Source organism: Mustela erminea, chromosome 6, assembly GCF_009829155.1.
Source record: "Mustela erminea isolate mMusErm1 chromosome 6, mMusErm1.Pri, whole genome shotgun sequence".
Lineage (NCBI taxonomy): Eukaryota > Metazoa > Chordata > Mammalia > Carnivora > Mustelidae > Mustela > Mustela erminea.
This window is the reverse complement of record NC_045619.1, coordinates 48,008,891-48,026,513: the sequence shown is the minus strand read 5'-3', so window position 1 is coordinate 48,026,513 and position 17,623 is coordinate 48,008,891. Positions and strand designations below refer to the sequence as shown.

Below are 17,623 nucleotides of genomic sequence, written 5' to 3'. Positions count from 1 at the left end.
GACAGACCTGGGTATGAATTCCCAGCCCTGTCACATACTAGCTAAAGTGTCTTGGGCATGTCATCTTTCTCAAAGCCTTAGTTACCCATCTGTGAAACGCAGAGAACACCACTGAATTCCCATATTGACATTAGGATTTAAAACAGTGCATACACGTAAGTATCTAGCACATAGTAAGCATTCAGTAAAGTGTAGAGCTTTATTACTAATCCTCAAATACCCTTTATCACTCCTTTTTAAACATTTTCCCAAGGACAGAGAACAGAATGTCCTATGGAAACATAATTCCCTTGGGGCTACAAATATTGCAATTTTAGTGAAGAGTTATGGGAGTCAAAATATTTTCCCTATTTATCACTGTTTCCAAAAAAAAAAAAGGCCCCATGACGACAAAATCCTTCTAAGACTTTATTATCTTCCAGTGAGCACAAATTAAGACACCCTAGATGCTAAGATCCAGCAGAAACAAGCACCGGCAAATCTTTATCCTTGATCACACACACCAGGGCACTGTCAGCACAACGTGCTCCCACCCGCTTCCCAGAACAATCCCACCAAGGCCCCTAGGCCGTGGTCTGTTTTTTCATTCACTTTACCTGGAATTCCTAGCCTCTCTCCTGTTCACCTGGTAACACTCAGAGCTTTGTGTAAGTATCAGCTTCCCTGATAGCCTTCTGGAGGTCAGGCCTCTGAACTCCAGAGTCCTGCCAGGGTGCTTTCCTCATTCAGTGATTGAAATTCAAGCCCCCAGCCCCCAGCCCTAGCTCGGAAAGAGCAACGCCCAGGCCTTGTTCTTTGTACCTTTCTATAGATCCTGGTAGACAACAGGAGTTCCCTGAATATCTGAATAAATATATAAATGAATTTCTAAGGCCCAATGTGGGTTAATGACCCAAATCCACCAAGTTCCCAAGATAGAAACTTGGGTCATCAATTGCTTCATCTTTGAGCTCTATTTGTTCTCAGCTCTAAAATAGGAATGTAAAGAATTCAGAGTTTTTACACAGCTTAAATGAGGAAAATTTGTAAAGGGCCCAGCACAGTATGGGTACGGGACAGGCACTCAATGAACAGTGCTTGCATTTCTTTCATCTCCCGTCCTCACGGCTCTTCGCTTCCCTAGAAAAGGAGACCATGACTGAGTCCCCTCTTAGCGCTGCTACTACCACCTGGAAATACAAATGGTTGTATTTCATAAGAACAATATCCCAACATTATTTTTTTTTAAAAACTTTTTATTTATTTATTTGACAGACAGAGATCACAAGTGGCAGAGAGGGAGGCAGGGTAGGGGTGGTGGGATGCAGGCTCCCCGCTGAGCAGAGAGCCTGATGTGGGGCGCGATCCCAGGACCCTGAGACCATGACCTGGGCCGAAGGCAGAGGCTTAACCCACTGAGCCACCCAGAAGCCCACCCACATTATTTTTCAGTAGAAGGTATCTGCGCACTGTTGGAGGGGATGTAAAATGGTGCAGCCATTATGGGGAACAGTATGGTTCTTCCTCAAAAAAATTAAAACCAGAGCCACTATATGATCCAGCAATCCCGCTTCTGGATACAGATGTCCAAGGGAAATGAAATCACTCTCCCTAAGAGGTATCTGCACCCCTATGTTCATTGCAGAATTATTCACAATGGCCAACACATGGAAACGACCTAAATGTCCAGAGATGGATGAATGGATAACCATATATATGTATATGAATATATACACACACACACGCGCACACACACACATGCAAACACACACTATATTACTATATATAACAAAGCCTATTATACATAATATATATTAAATTGCCTATTATATATTAAATTTTCTGTGATACATAATGGAGTATTATTCAGCCACAAGAAAGGAAATACTGCCATTTGGGACAACATGGTTGAAACCTGAAAGCATCATGCTATGTAAAATAAGTCAGACACAGAAAGATAAATATTTTATAATCTCATTTTGATGTGGAATCTAAAAAAGCCAAAGTCATAGCAACAGAGGAGATTGGTGATTGCCAAGAACCAGGAAGTGTGGGAAATGGGGAGACATTGATTAAATGGTACAAACTTCCAGTTATAAGACAAGTAAGTTCTAAGATCTAATGTACAGCATGTCCCCATAGTTAACAATACTTTATTATATATTATATACTTTTCAAGTTGCTGAGAGTGGATCTTAACCACTCTTACCACCTCCACAAGAGTATACTAATGTTAGGTCAAAGAGGTGTTAACTAATCTTATTATGGCAATCATTTTATAATATGTGCATATCAAATCATTTCTATACTTTAAGCTTACACAATGTTAGACGCCAATTATATCTCAATACGGCTGGGAAAAAAAAAGTATCTGTTTCTACATATTCCGGCATTTCTCTTTGAATTCTAGGTGTAACATTTATCAGTTTCTCTATAAGTTTAGCATACACAGAATTGCCTCCAAAACTCATTAAAAAAATCCTTCCCTCTCGGAGTGCCTGGATGGCTCAGTTGGATAAGCAAATGTCTTCACTCAGGTCATGATTCTAAAGTCCCGGGACTGAGTCCCACATCGGGCTCCAGCTCCATGGGGAGTCTGCATCTCCCTCTGACCTTCTCCCCTCTCTCAATTAAATAAATAAATAAATAATCTTTTAAAAAAAAAAATCCTTCCCTCTCCTGTGATTTGTGTTCTATGAGGGCAAAAAGATAGTATGTGTCATACACTGTGAAATGTTTCTAGTAAACTGTATTGTAAAATAATCTTTAAGGTTTAAATGAATAGTTCAGTCCAATTATGGGATTTAAACCAGAAATTTCCACACTGACAGCTGTTGGGAAGTGTTATGTTTATGCATTTGGTATTACATGTTATTGGTGTCCTGATTTACTCGGGCTGGTGGGTTTGTATTTTCTCATTTTTTTTTTTCCTCCCAGAAATAGCTGTTCCACCTTATCTTTTAAAGGGTATCTTTACTGTGATGCAAAATGAAATGCAAAGTTATCAGAAAGTTTCCAATCAAGAAAACAAATGTGTCATTTTCCGATCAGGCACGAATCCTTAGGATGATTACGGCTCCTTCCGGCTGAAGCCAAAAGTCTTCAACAAAGTGTACAAGGTCCTCCTTGGTCCTCCCACCCTCGCCTCTTCTCTCCCCTCCCGCCACACTGAACTTCGAACGTTCCTCAAGGTCAATAGGCTCCTTCACCACCAGGCCTTTTTTTTTTTTTTTTTTTAATATTTTTATTTATTCATTTGACAGAGATCATAAGTAGGCAGAGAGGCAGGCAGAGAGAGAGAGAGGAGGAAGCAGGCTCCCCGCTGAGCAAAGAGCCCGATGCGGGGCTCCATCCCAGGACCCTGAGATCATGACCCGAGCTGAAGGCAGAGGCTTTAACCCACTGAGCCACCCAGGCGCCCCACCACCAGGCCTTTGAACACACTACTTTACTGCCTCACCTTCCCCCTTCTACCCAGACGCCTGCGGGACTCGGCCCACGTGCGTCTCCTTGCCGTGGCTCCCACAGGGCCACTCACACCTGTATCTCCTGGGGGGATCTCTTCCCTCCTACTCACCTCTCAGGTTGTCAACCCCACCAGGTCAGGGACCAAGTCTAACTTCTTTACCTCTATATTCTTATGCTAGCACACACCACAAGTTATATTAGGCATTCAATAAATGTCCTTGGAATAAATAGGTCTAGAGAAAAACAATTTATTTAATTCCACTTCCTGGATCTGGCTTTTCAGTTACAGCAGCATTCCACATGGTTGGTTAACCAAGACCTCAGCAAGGAAAGAGTTAAAGTGGCCTGTCTCTTTTACTCACCCCTTGCTTATCTCTGGGAACACTGGACTGGCAGTAAGGACACTTAACCAAACACCCAGCACTATATTCCTGAAATGTTCTCTAATTAATGATGTTATTTTGTACCCCCAAGTCAGTAGTAGGTCAGGATGAATCAAGCCAAAAGCACCGTTTAAAGTAAATACGAAGATTCATGAGGTACACCGGTAGCCTGTAGGAGTCTGCACTCTGGATGGCCCCACAGTGATGTGATCAGGGCCCTTGAAGGGCTCTGGACTGCCAAGACCTGAGTGGGCTTCCCTGGGTGGAGGTACAATTCACAGCTGGAGAGAAACACATAGCTTTGGGATCCTCACAGAGAGACAGTGAAGAAGTGGCTGCTGACCTTTCAGGTCTTTGCCTACGTAGGTCACCATTATCCTGCTGTTCCTACACCATATCCTTTGTTTAATAAACCTTAGCTCTGGGGCATCTGGGTGGCTCAGTTGGTTGGGAAACTGCCTTTGGCTCAGGTCATGGTCCCGGGGTCCTAGGATCAAGCCCGGTGTAGGGCTCCCTGCTCAGTGGGGAGTCTGCTCCTCCTTCTCCCTCTGCTCATGCTTGTTTGCTCTCTCTCAAATAAATTAATTAAATCTTAAACAACAACAACAACAACAACAAAACCCCTTAGCTCTGAATAGGACTTCATGTTGAGTTGTGAGTCTTTCTAGCAATTCACCAGTGGGTGGTCAAGGGACCCCAAAATAACCTCCTTCTTGAGTTGCTGACCTTCCTTGACATCTATGATCCCAACTCTTCCTTTTCCTCCTAACTTATTGCTGATTTTCTTTTCATCTCCTTCACCAGCTTCTATCTTTACCAGACTCTAAATGGCATAATGCCCTAGCACTCTATTCTGGCCTTTTTAAAATTTTTTTTGTTTTTTTAGTATTTTTATTTATTTATTTGACAGACAGAGATCACAAATAGGCAGAGAGGCAGGCAGAGAGAGGAGGGGAAGCAGGCTCCCATCGAGCAGAGAGCCCGATGCCGGGCTCAATCCAAGAACCCTGGGATCATGACCTGAGCCGAAGGCAGAGGCTTAACCTACTGAGCCACCCAGGCGCCCCTATTATTCTGGCTTTCTTTTAGCTTCACTTGCTTGTTAGATTATTTTCAGTTCCATGGGTTTTAATACCATCTATATACTGATAGCCCTCAAGTATATCTGTCTATTTCTCTAGCCAACCTCTCCCCTAAACTCCACACCCATACCCAACTACTGGACATCCCCACTGGATGTCTACTAAGGACTTCAAACTTATAATAAAAAGTTGTCTAGGGGCACCTGGGTGGCTCAGTCATTAAGTGTCAGCCTTTAGCTCAGGTCGTGGTCCCAGGGTCCTAGGATTGAGCCCCACATTGGGCTCCCTCTTCAGCAGAAAGCCTGCTTCTCCATCTCCCACTCCCCGTTTCTGTTCCTTCTCTCGCTGTCTCTCTCTGTCAAATAAATAAATAAAAATCTTAAAAAAAAAAAAGTGTCTAAATCAGAACTCTTGATTTCAGCCCAAACTTGCCTTTTTCTAGTTGTCTCTATATTGGTCAATAATACCTCCCACACTCTGTTGGCCAAGCATAAAAGCTAAAGGTCATTCCTGGATTTTTTTTTCTCCTGATATTCCTCTTCCCTTCCAATCTATTAGCAAGTACTGTTGGTTTTATTTCTGAGACAAATCTCTAATCCTTACACTTCCTTCCATTTTCTTTCCTTTTTTTTTTTTTTTAAAGATTTTATTTATTTATTTGAGAAAGAGACAATGAGAGAGAGCATGAGTGAGGAGAAGGTCAGAGGGAGAAGCAGACTCCCCGTGGAGCTGGGAGCCCAATGCAGGACTCAATCCATGAACTCCAGGATCATGACCTGAGCCGAAGGCAGTCGTCCAACCAACTGAGCCACCCAGGCATCCTTCCATTTTCTTAATCAAAATCACTACCATCACCATTTGCCTGACTATAATTGGATTATTCTCTCTGCTTCTATATTTGTGCCTTTTTAATTCTCTATTCAGCAGCCAAAGTTATTATCTTTTTTAAATCTACCTCAGTTTATATATTACCATCCTTAAAACCCTCCAATGGTTCCCTATTATCCTCAGAACAGAAGCGAACATTCCATGCTTGAATTGACTTGCAAAGTACTCTATAGAGACCTGTCCCCTGCATACCTCTCCAACTTCACCCAGTTCGACTCAATAGTCCTGTGGACCTCGAGGCCTTTGCAATTGTTGCCCACTTCTGCACCTGGAACTAGTGTGTGCTATAGATCCCATAAAAACATACTGTGCGCTTAAAAGTACATGTTCTTAAAACTTAAAAGATGACCAAGCCCAATAAACTGTTTGTTAAAGCCAGAATGTGGTATATCCCAATTTAGCTTCCTGTTTCTTAAGAGAAAGGAACTTAACAGTAACGAATGATAAATCAGCTAGGCTTATCTCTAGGATGGTAAGATTATTCAACTGAGTTACTAAGAGAGTTACTAAGAAAAAAAAATAGTCTCCAACTGAGTAGCCTTTAACTGAAATTTAACTCCATGTGCATCTGGTATTATTAAGGTATATATAAATCTTTCTAATTAAAACAGAATGCAGAAACTATTGAATTGCTGCATGTTAAAATGATCTGTGCAGGGGCCCCTGGGTGGCTCAGTCATTTACGTCTGCCTTCGGCTCAGGTTATGATCTCAGGTCCTGGGATGGAGCGGCACATAGGACTTAGTGCTCAGCAGGGAGTCTGCTTCTCTCTCTCTCCCTCTGCCCCTCCCCACTGCTTGTACCCTCTCTCTCAAATAAATTAATAAAATCTTTTAAAAAATGATCTGTGTCCTCTACTCATCTCCAGGTGTCTATACTCACAAGAGGGACTAACACCCCCTTGCCTTTAAGAGAATTTTAATGGGTGGCCTGACTGAGTTATCAACAGTGGACAAGGGAATGAGTATTTAGTACATCTAAAAATTAAAGTGAAGGTTCTTTGACAGTCTATCTACTTGTGAATTTCCAAAACCTGTGTCTTTCTGAACCACTTGAAGCAAGAATAATTAAACGTGTCAGCTGCGTTCATCTTAAATCTGTACAACGTTCTGGAGTGTGGATGGAGAAAAGTCACTGAATCAAAGGGTTTCTGTATTCTGCTCAACTGTGTGGGGTAGAGGGCAGGTTTCATCACAGGATTCTTTTCTTCTCTTTTTAAATTATCTAAATAGACACTTAAGTTATCTTTGCACTGTTCAAATAAAGCAAGGCATATTTACTCAAACTCCTTACTGGAGCAGCATGCATATCTCCTATATTTACTCGCTCTTAATGGATGTTTGATTGGGGGGACCCAAGGGTTAGGGGGAAAGAACCACTCTAGGCTTGTGAGGGTAATTCAATCATGCCTTTCACCTCCTGAAAGACACAAAGGTCCCTGATACCATCTCCAGCGCTCTAGTAACTTCTCTGGAGCTATGGCATCTACCTCTCCAATTTATATTATTTGCCATAAAATAGCAATTCAATAGTTTTCCCATTACTTTTTTTTTTTTAAGATTATTATTTATTTGATAGCCAGAGGTCACAAGTAGGTAGAGAGACAGGCAGAAAGAGAGAGGAGGAAGCAGTCTTCCCGCGGAGCAAAGAGCCCGATGCAGGGATCCATCCCAGCACCCTGGGATCATGACCTGAGCCGAAGGCAGAGGCTTTAACGCAGGGAGCCACCCAGGCGCCCCTTCCCATTACTTTTTTTTTTTTTTTTTTTAAAGATTTTATTTATTTATTTGACAGAGAGAAATTACAAGTACACTGAGAGGCAGGCAGAGAGAGAGAGAGAAGGAAGCAGGCTCCCTGCTGAGCAGAGAGCCCGATGCGGGACTCGATCCCAGGACCCTGAGATCATGACCTGAGCCGAAGGCAGCGGCTTAACCCACTGAGCCACCCAGGCGCCCTCCTATTACTTTTTAATGGGATTTATTTCCACCTTAATAATGCTAGATGCACATGGAGTCAAATTTCAGATAAATTTCAGACTTTCTATTACGTTTAGAAATTCAGTTGAATACCATAAAAATACCACAAAAATACTTGAGAGACTGCAGTACTTACTACATACAATTTATGTAGCAATCTAAAGTTATATACCAAAGTTATATATGATAAATGTGAATACATGAAAGCACATATAAAAATTTATATTCTATATACTCACGCAGTATAATGACATGACTATATGCTATACATTCATGTCTCACTTACTATGCATGGAAAAACTTTCCAGCTTCGACCCAAGAGTGCTTGGCCTTTAATAAGGACACATCTGGGCCTAGGATACGAAGAGGAACACAGCCTGATCCCTGCCCCCAGGGGCAACATAGCTAAAGCCCCCAAAGTTGATCAGGAAAAGGGGTCCAGGGAGATGCTAAGTCCACCCAGCAGACTGGAGAAAGGCTTCCAGGAGGAATTAACATTTTGAACTAAGCCGTGAAGAACTGAATGAGGGATCACAGGGTCTGTGACATCCATTCCCACTCAAAAAATGGGACATTGTACTACATTGCCTCTGACTGTATTCATAACATCCTTGTGTACTTTGAAAGGTATCTGAGGCATGTATTTGGATAATTGTTCATGTGACTTCAGTTTTGCTCAAGTGTGGTTCTAGTTTCCTCAGAGATTCCTATCAGCTGAATTAAAAAACTGGGAAAGCAACAAATGGAAAGTTCTTTACTTAAACAGAAGGGGGATCTCGTTGGTTTCTTTTATTAGACTCTGTGGAAGGGTAAACCTTCCCAGTACATAAGCACGACTGTTACTGCCTTTATACCCCACCATAAGGCTGTTATCTTCAGCTCTGGGTAAGTTCTTGATAAGTCTGTGGAGCAGTTTGAAGGCAATTTGTTTGAAGTTGGCAGCCTTTTTCTGATGCAGTGGAGACTAAGCCCTCCAGCTGAGCTTGCTGAAGCTACTATGCCAAGGGTCACAGACCAGAAAATTTGTACTTTAAAACATCTGACATGCAGCAGTCCTTGCAACACTGAGATGAGAAACATTCTCAATGTGCAACTCATGTCTGCTTCCTTTTAACCAAACTCAAATTAGGACCAATGAACTCAGCAAACGACTATTCTCTGTTACATTGAATCACTGTGGAGCCAGGAAGAAGACCAGTTGCTTCAAATCACTAAATAGGAAGATTTGCTTTAATGGCCCTTCTCCTAACCCAGGTGCCAGTTGATGTCTGAAATCATCTTAAAAAAAAAAAAAAAAAAAAAATTTTTTTTTTTTTTTTTTTTTTTTTTTTACTTTAGAGTTCTTTTTAATCTTACTAGGTACTCTTAAAGAAAGGGACATTCTAGATACACAAACTGAAAGCAGGAAACAGGATGAATGGCAGTTTTTATTGCTCAGCTCAGATACCACGGTCAGCACCACAGTGTTGCCTCCAGACACGCGTGCCTGTTCATTGATTATGAACAGAGATCAAACACCTTTTGGATGCTGGCTACATGAACTTGAATCTAGGTCTGTGATTTTATTTCAACAGCTCCCAGCCCCACCAGTTTATGCCTCTTTTTTTCATGCCCAATATTTTGCAACTCCTCCTTTACGATGCAGGTATACCACTCACAGAAAACACATTTATGTAGATAATTTCAAAACGATCAATATAGCATTCAGAGTATATAAAAGAGAAATAAAAGGGAAACAACTTATAATCAAACATGGTATCAGCAGGTAAAACCTGGGGCAGGAGCCACAAGAAGACATGAGAAAATCAGATGCCTGTACCTATCCTTGAGAGTCACCATGAATGTATCTGTTACAAAGGCAGACGGAATCGGGCGGGAGGGGGGGTGGGTAGTCACTGAAGATTTTACGAATGTGAAATCCCTCTCAGTCAAGTTCAGAGCTATGGAAAAGAGAATTTTCCCTCAGTTTACATACAGTTATGTTCCTCGAAAGTTCAGTATATATTAAAACTGTGAGAAAAGTTTTATTTGCACATAAAACAGAGTTTGGTTTTAGGCTCTGGTGTTTCACCTAGAGGGCATTAGAAAATGTGGGTGACAGTTTTTTTTTTTTAAACTCTGCATAACTATTCATACATTGCTGACAAGACCAGAAGAATGCATCAGTAGGGTTCCCCCTCCAGAGACTTTTAAGTTACCTCCTAAACCTCCCCCTCGCATTTCCAAAATTCCCCCTAGGGGGCGGTACTGCTCTTAATGAGAATCACTGTTCTCTAAAGAGATGGCATTTTGGTTTGTGGGTGTCCCTCCTGTAAGCGTGCAAGCCAGAATCTCAGACTTCTCCTTTGCCTCATACTCAGAATTTTGGCATATAGAAAAAATTTACCTTTACAACAAAAGATGGAATCCAAACTGCTTTAGATGAAACTGAATACCTAAAAGGGGTCAAGGAATTCCACAGAAGAGCACTTAACACATTAAAAAAAAAACATTTAATATAGGACTTTTCTTGGATGTTAGAGGATATGCGTCAATTTTTCAGAATCAAGGGTCAGAGGCAAGATGGGGTGCGGGAAGTACAAGGTGGAGGAGGTAAGAAACGGGGACAGAGAAAAACGTAACTGGAGAAATTTCAGAATGAAAAAGTTTCAAAATTTGGCACAAGACACACATTGGTTTCATTTACTGATAATTTGGTTCCTCTGTCATTTACTATATATAATTCACTTAATCTCAATTCTTCATATGTAAATTGGAGGATAATAACGGTATTTCATACCATTGTTAGAATGATCAGGTGATACATAATATGTAAAGTATCAGGCAAACAGTAAAAAGTTGCTTGATGTTATTTTTTTAGTCCCTATAGTATTGCTGTTTAGAGAGATTTGAGATCTGGAATCAAAACGGTTACTAGATAGAAGCAGAGTAAAATTCTATGTTACTTTTTGGATATTCTGTCTCAATTTCCTCTGTCCTCAATTTCCTCTTTCCTCATATCATACTACAAATGTAGGGTAAATCTAAATCTGTTTTGTATTTTATTTTATTTTATTTTTTTGTTCTGTATTTTAATAGGCAGTATCTTTAAGAAACCCTGAATGGTGAAAAACAAGGCTGACAGCTGTAAATGTTTCAGAAAAGGACTTTGCATTTCAGTCTTTTCAAGAGCCACAAAGGTTTGCCAAGCCATTGTAACTTTAAAATCACAAATGTGTTTTACAGCTGAAATTCTTAGATTTTAATAGTTTTGGTATTTGGTCCTCAATGTCATATTTACATCATAATGACCATTTTAGGGGTGCCTGGGTGGCTCAGTTGGTTAAACATCAGACTTTTGATCTCAGCTCAGGTTGTGAAGAGTCATGAGTTCGAGCCCATGCTGGGCTTTGTGCTGGGTAGGGAGCCTGCTTAAGATTTCCTCTCTCCCTCTGCCCCTGCCCCTCTGTGCACATGCTCTCTCTCTCTCAAAAAATAAATAAAAATGAATAATAACAATAGTGATAATAAAAACTAAAATGAGCATTTAATACAGGATCCCAAGCAAACTAGCTTTATGATCACACTTGAGAAATGAACAAAGTGTGACAGAAAACCAAATGCTGGGGCAAAGTTTTGCATACAATGTTCTTTTCTGAGGGCAAATCATCAGATAAAATCTACCCCACCAAGGGCAGTAAACAATGAGAGATTTGTGTGGGAGAACACTGTACATGCCTCTTCAGGGCAAGAGTCTAAACCATTTCTAGGTGGATTACTAGAATGGTAGCATCTGAAATGGTATTGCCCCTGGCAAGGTAATTACAATTAGTATCTGTTGAATACGGGAAGGTGAATGTTGTTGGGGAAAAAGCATGAGAAATAAATCTTCCCTTATACATTAAACAGTGAAAAATAGACACTTCAATAGTCTTTATTATTATGCTATTATTTTAAGAATGCAACCTAAGATCTACCATCTAGGCAAATTTTTAAGCATACAATACAGTATTGTTAACTGTAGGTTCGATGAAGTAAAGCAGATCTCCACAACGGATTCATCTTGTATGACCAACACATTGTGCTCTTGGACAAATACTATAATAATCTTAAACCCCTAATGCCAGTACTGATTTAAGACTAATAGATATAGAGAAGTTGTTTTCTTCTTAGCTTACATTTCTTGTGAGATTATGAAAATCAATACAATCTTTTTGGGACAGCAATTTGATTACATGTATCAAATATATAAAACTGCTTAAGACCTGGTAATTTTGAAATTTTTCCCTAACAGAAGCTACTGTATCCTTAGCAGCAGTGGCTTTTATGTAGCACTTTCTATGTGCCAGGAATTATCCAGCAACTCCAGGACACATTGCTACAGAGTAAAGGATTTAGAATTTGCACTTACTGTGGTTCCAAAGCCAGTGTTCCGACCATTTTCACCGTCTTCCCTATGATGAGGTCTACTCTGGCATTGTTTGTAATAGGAAGATTTTAGAAACGAACGCCCATCAGTGGGATAGAAGTTAAATAAAAACTAGGATATCCATTGGTAGGACACAAAACAGGCATTAAAATCCAGTTTTTTTTTTTAAGATTTTGTTTATTTATTTGATAGAGAGAGATCACAAGTAAGCAGAGAAAGATGGGGAAGCAGGCTCCCTGATGAGCAGAGACACCCTCCCCGCCCTCCCCCGCGATGCGGGCTCGGGGCTCCATCCCAGGACACTGGGACCATGACATGAGCTGAAGACAGAGGTTTAACCCACTGAGCCACACACGCCCCTAAAATCAAGTTTTAGAAATAACATGTTTGCATGGACAAACAAGATAATTGACTTACTGTGGGGGAGAAAGGCACAGAACAGTACACATAGTGATTTTAGTATACTAACTGTTTTCTTTGTATGGTGGTAAGATTTTAATTTTCTTCCTGGTGCTTTGCTCTATCTTCCAAATTTTCTAAATGAACTTAAATTCCTTTTGTACTAAGAAGAAAGTTACTACCAAACTTCTGTCTAGGTCAGCAGAGCCCAATCTAAATGTATAATGCAAATCATATAATTTAAAAATTTTCTAACCTCACTAACAGAAGTGAAAAGTAGGTAAAATTTTTAAAATAATTTTAACCTATAGTTCTTAGTTGTCATTTCAACAGGTGATCAGCATAAAAACATTATTATTTTACTTTTTTTGTATTAAGTCTACAAAAATCACTTTTAGCACATCTCAGTTCTCAATATCCAGGTGACTAATGACTACCGTCATGAACAACACAGCTATCAATCCATGGCAGAAGCTATGTTTTCAAATCACATGTGCCCCAAACAGGACTCTTAAACCCTCCACTAACAACCTCATTCTCCTTGTAATCATCTACATCTGTGCCAAACTGCTTCTTTAAATGTCAAAGAGATGGGCTTGGGGAATCAAGGATCTGCATTTGAATCCTTTGACACTTAACTGGCTGTGTGAACTTCAGCAAGTTAATTAACTTCCCTGTGCTTCATTTGACCTGTTTTTTTGTTTGTTTGTTTGTTTGTTTGTTTTAAGATTTTATTTATTTATTTGACAGACAGAGATCACAGGAGGCAGAGAGGCAGAGAAAGAGGAAGGAAGCAGGCTCCCCGCTGAGCAGAGAGCCCAAAGCGGGGCTTGATTCCAAGACCCTGGAATCACGACCTGAGTGGAAGGCAGAGGCTTTAACCCACTGAGCCACCCAGGAGCCCCTTGACCTGTTTTGTAAACAAGGATAACAATACCTACTCAGAGTCACTGAGATTGAAATAATGTATTAAAACATAATATGAAAAGCACTTGATAACAAATTTTTATTATCTATTCCTTGCCCTTTGCAACCTTCTTTATTCAGATAAAGTAAAGGTTAGACTTAGCGGAAGTCTTAAAGCGGAGAATTCGGAGATCGTAGAAAATCTCATTTTAAATGGTCCTAAAGCGGGACGCCTGGGTGGCTCAGTTGGTTAAGCAGCTGCCTTCGGCTCAGGTCATGATCCCAGCGTCCTGGGATCGAGTCCCACATTGGGCTCCTTGCTCGTCAGGGAGCCTGCTTCTCCCTCTGCCTCTGCCTGCCATTCTGTCTGCCTGTGCTTGCTCTCTCTCTCTCTCTCTCTCTCTCTGATAAAAAAAAAAAAAAAAAAAATAATGGTCCTAAAGCTAGAAAAAGGAATACTCATTCACTGCTGGGAACACAGCCTGGCACAGTCACTCTGGAAAACAGTATGGAGGTTCCTCAAAAAGTTAAAAATGGGAGCATCTGGGTGGCTCAGTGGGTTAAAGCCTCTGCCTTCTGCTCGGGACATGATCTCAGGGTCCTGGGATAGAGCCCCACATCAGGCTTTCTGCTCAGCAGGGAGCCTGCTTCCTCCTCTCTCTCTGCCTGCCTCTCTGCCTACTTGTGATCTCTCCTCTGCCTACTTGTGATCTCTCTCTCTCTCTCTCTGGGTGTGTCAAATAAATGAATAAATTATTTAAAAAAAAAAGATAAAAATAGAACTACTCTACCATCCAGTAACTTTACTACTGGGTATTTCCCCAAAGAATACTAAGGTATACATGTACCCCTGTATTTATAGCAGCATGATTCACAATAGTTAAGATATGGAAGCAGCCAAGTGTCCACTGATTGATGATTGGATAAAGAATATGTAGTATGTATATTTATACACACACATACAAACACACAAAATGAAGTATTATTCAGCCATAAAAAATAATGAAATCATGCCACTTACAATGACATGGACAAAGTATAATGGTAAGCAAAATGTCAGAGAAAGAGAAATACCCTATGATTTCACTCATATGTGGAATTTAAAAAACAAATGAACAAAATGAAGAAAGAGACTCTTAATTATAGAAAACAAACTGATAGTTACCAGAGGAGTGGAGAAGGGAGTGCAGGATGGGTGAAATGGGCTGAGGGGGATTAAGGAGTCACTTGTGATGAACACTGGGTAATGTATAGAAGTGCTGAATCACTATATTGTACCTGAAACTAATATAACACCATAAATTAACCGGAATTAAAAACTTAAAAAAGAAAAAAAAAAAAAAAGAAAAGAAAAGAAGTGGCAGGAAAAAAAAAAAATACATACATACATACACATGCACAGTCCTAGAACTAACTCTGGGGGGTGTGGAGAGGCTTGTTGGGGAAATCCACAATAAATATAATTGTCCTTTAAAGGGGGCTACCTAACAGTAGGCAATGAATGGCACACAACTTTGCTTACTTCACAAAAGCTTTCACTCAGCAAACATTCAGTTCATTTAAAAAAAGGATAAAAATTACTGAATATGTGCCAGCATCATACCAGACAGAGGGGGTTAGGAGTGGAAAAAAAGGGGGGGTATATTTGCTTAACTAAATGGAGGAATGAATAAACCGATAAATATTGTACCTTTTCTAAGTTTTCTCAACTTGGTTGTCAGTTTCTGGAGTTGCTTCTCTCGTTTCACCGAAGATTTTACTAGGTCATTAGGTCATGGGGTTTCCTCCAAAAGGTTCAAACGAAATATGGTCAGTCTAGTATGGCTGAATCTGGGTGAAGGGTGTATGTGCGTTCAACCTTTGTGTGGGTTTCAAGCATTTCAAAATAAAAAACTTAAAAGCACCAGTTATAATGTAAAGTAATCATCATGACGCTATCAATGCTTTTAAAGCGTCGTTGTTTATACTAGATCATCAGAACCATATAGATGCCCCCAAAAGGCAAATGACGAAGACAATTCCTATAACCAAGAGGATAAAACACTATACAGCAACCAATTTAACCTCTGCAGACCTTGTCAGTTCATAGAGATATGTAATGAAAAAATATGAATGGAGGAAGAAAAGCAGAATGGGATTCACGATTAAAACAAAAATCCACTCGATGTGCATTTACAAAACTTAAAATGTATTTGACCGGGTAGGAATATTCCTTTCTCTTCTAGGTAGATTGCCCAGGTTCATAACAAATTAAATAAATAACACGTATCATAAAGGCTGTTTGCTAAGCAGACTATCCTACACCAGAGGGTGGGACAGCCAGGGAAAACTGCCTATCTAGTGAAAAGAGGACCAACAAATGAGCACTGGTTTTCAATGGTCATGAAAACATGCAGTGAGTGATACAGTGTACAGTTTAACCCACCACCTGGAAACTTTTTCCTAATTGGGGTAGTTATGCAGAACAATATACTGAACACAAACATTTGATGACTAGTGTCAGATTTTATTTTTACAGGAAAACGTCTCAGTCCTTTACCCATAAGAGTGCATACAAAGTTGGGGAGGAGGAGCCTAGCGGCTTTCACTGTCATGGTCATCCGATATCATGCAAGATATCATGCAAGACGGATCAGAGGTGCTGGTTCACATTATTAAAAGATTCTCCAATTTTCTTTCACAAGCACTTTGTGCTTGAAAACATAAAAACTTGCCAAATCATTTAGTACTTAAAATTAACAACACCCTCATCATTTTGTGGTTTAAATGATGGCAGAACAATAAGTCAAGGTATTTGCTTTATTAATATAATTAGTATTCTTGGATCTTTTAAAATTGGTCTTCTTGAACCCTAGGGGGAAATGATTTCAAAAGGCTGAATACATATGCTCATTCAAGATACAATTTCTTACACATCCAACCTTTGTAATTTGGATTATAGAGCAGTACAGAGTAATTCTGGCACCAACTCTTTGGCAATGTTGTTTGAAAACAAAGATACCATTACACACATGACCCAGCATTTCTTATGTTGCATTGGATGTAAGTAAATAGGTCTTAACATAAAAACCATGACTAATTTTTTTTTCTTAAAAATATGGTAATTAAGAGGCACTCCCTGGTTCAAAAGCTCAGAGCTGAAATCTAGGTAGTTTGAATACATCTTAGAAAGAGAGAAGCTCCAGATAGCATAAACTTAACAAAACTTTTGGTTTAAGCATTAAGTTTTCAGGTAATCTCTTCCGGGGTAGCAATAAAAAAAGATTAAGAAATAACAATGTTTGACAAAGTATTTGACTTTCCCCAAAATATCTACGCCTTTAAGTAGAAGGATCTGAATGCCAGTCTGCTTATGAAATCTACCATCTGGTGATCCTGAGCAAAATACTTAATATCTCTGATTCAAATTCCTTGTCTATCAGAATGAGACTTAATATACAGTTATTTCTATTTAATATATTAATTTCTAAATTAAAACAATAAAGCAGTTAAATGATAAATGTGAAAATGCTAGTCCCAATCATTGCTAACATATTTATTATCCAGCAATTGCCTTATCCAAATCGATAATCTTAAAAGAGCCTTTAATCAGTATCAGTCACTTCTTTACATAACTTTAAGCCAGAGGGCTAATTACGCATGACACAAATCTTACCAACGGTACTATTTAACATAAACTTATAGAAACGATAGTTTTGCATCACTTTATGTCATAGGGCTGATTATACACAACAGAAATCTCGCCAACAGAACTGAACTATTTTAACTTAAAGGAGACTTTAAGACTTTAAGAGACCGAAATGATACTAACAGTCCAAATCCTATTTAAAGAAGCCAACGAAAGGGGAAAGCTGCGATGGATAAACGGACACCTTCTTGACATAAGTTTACCTACCAAGAAAAAAACAAAAATACACACCTCAAGCAACTAGTGCCTGCAAGATGGAAAAAGAACAAGTCTCAACGACACTGAATGACAGCAGAGACGTCTCCTAAAATTCAGGTCTTCCTACTACTTCCCTTACAAACTAAGACAACACAACACACAAAAGCAGAAACCCACCAACACGCAAGGCACCAGCTTGCCCTCTTGGAGCTCCTCTGAGTCGCTCCAAGGAAAGGGGACAGGCAGCT

General features: G+C 39.9%; 1 protein-coding gene across 1 annotated transcript in view; it reads right to left on the bottom strand.

Annotated features, from left to right (window-relative positions):
* CPM (carboxypeptidase M) overlaps positions 1 to 17,623 on the bottom strand; it is a 72,569-nt gene that overhangs the window by 54,359 nt on the left and 587 nt on the right. The gene's annotated exons all lie outside the window — the stretch shown is intronic.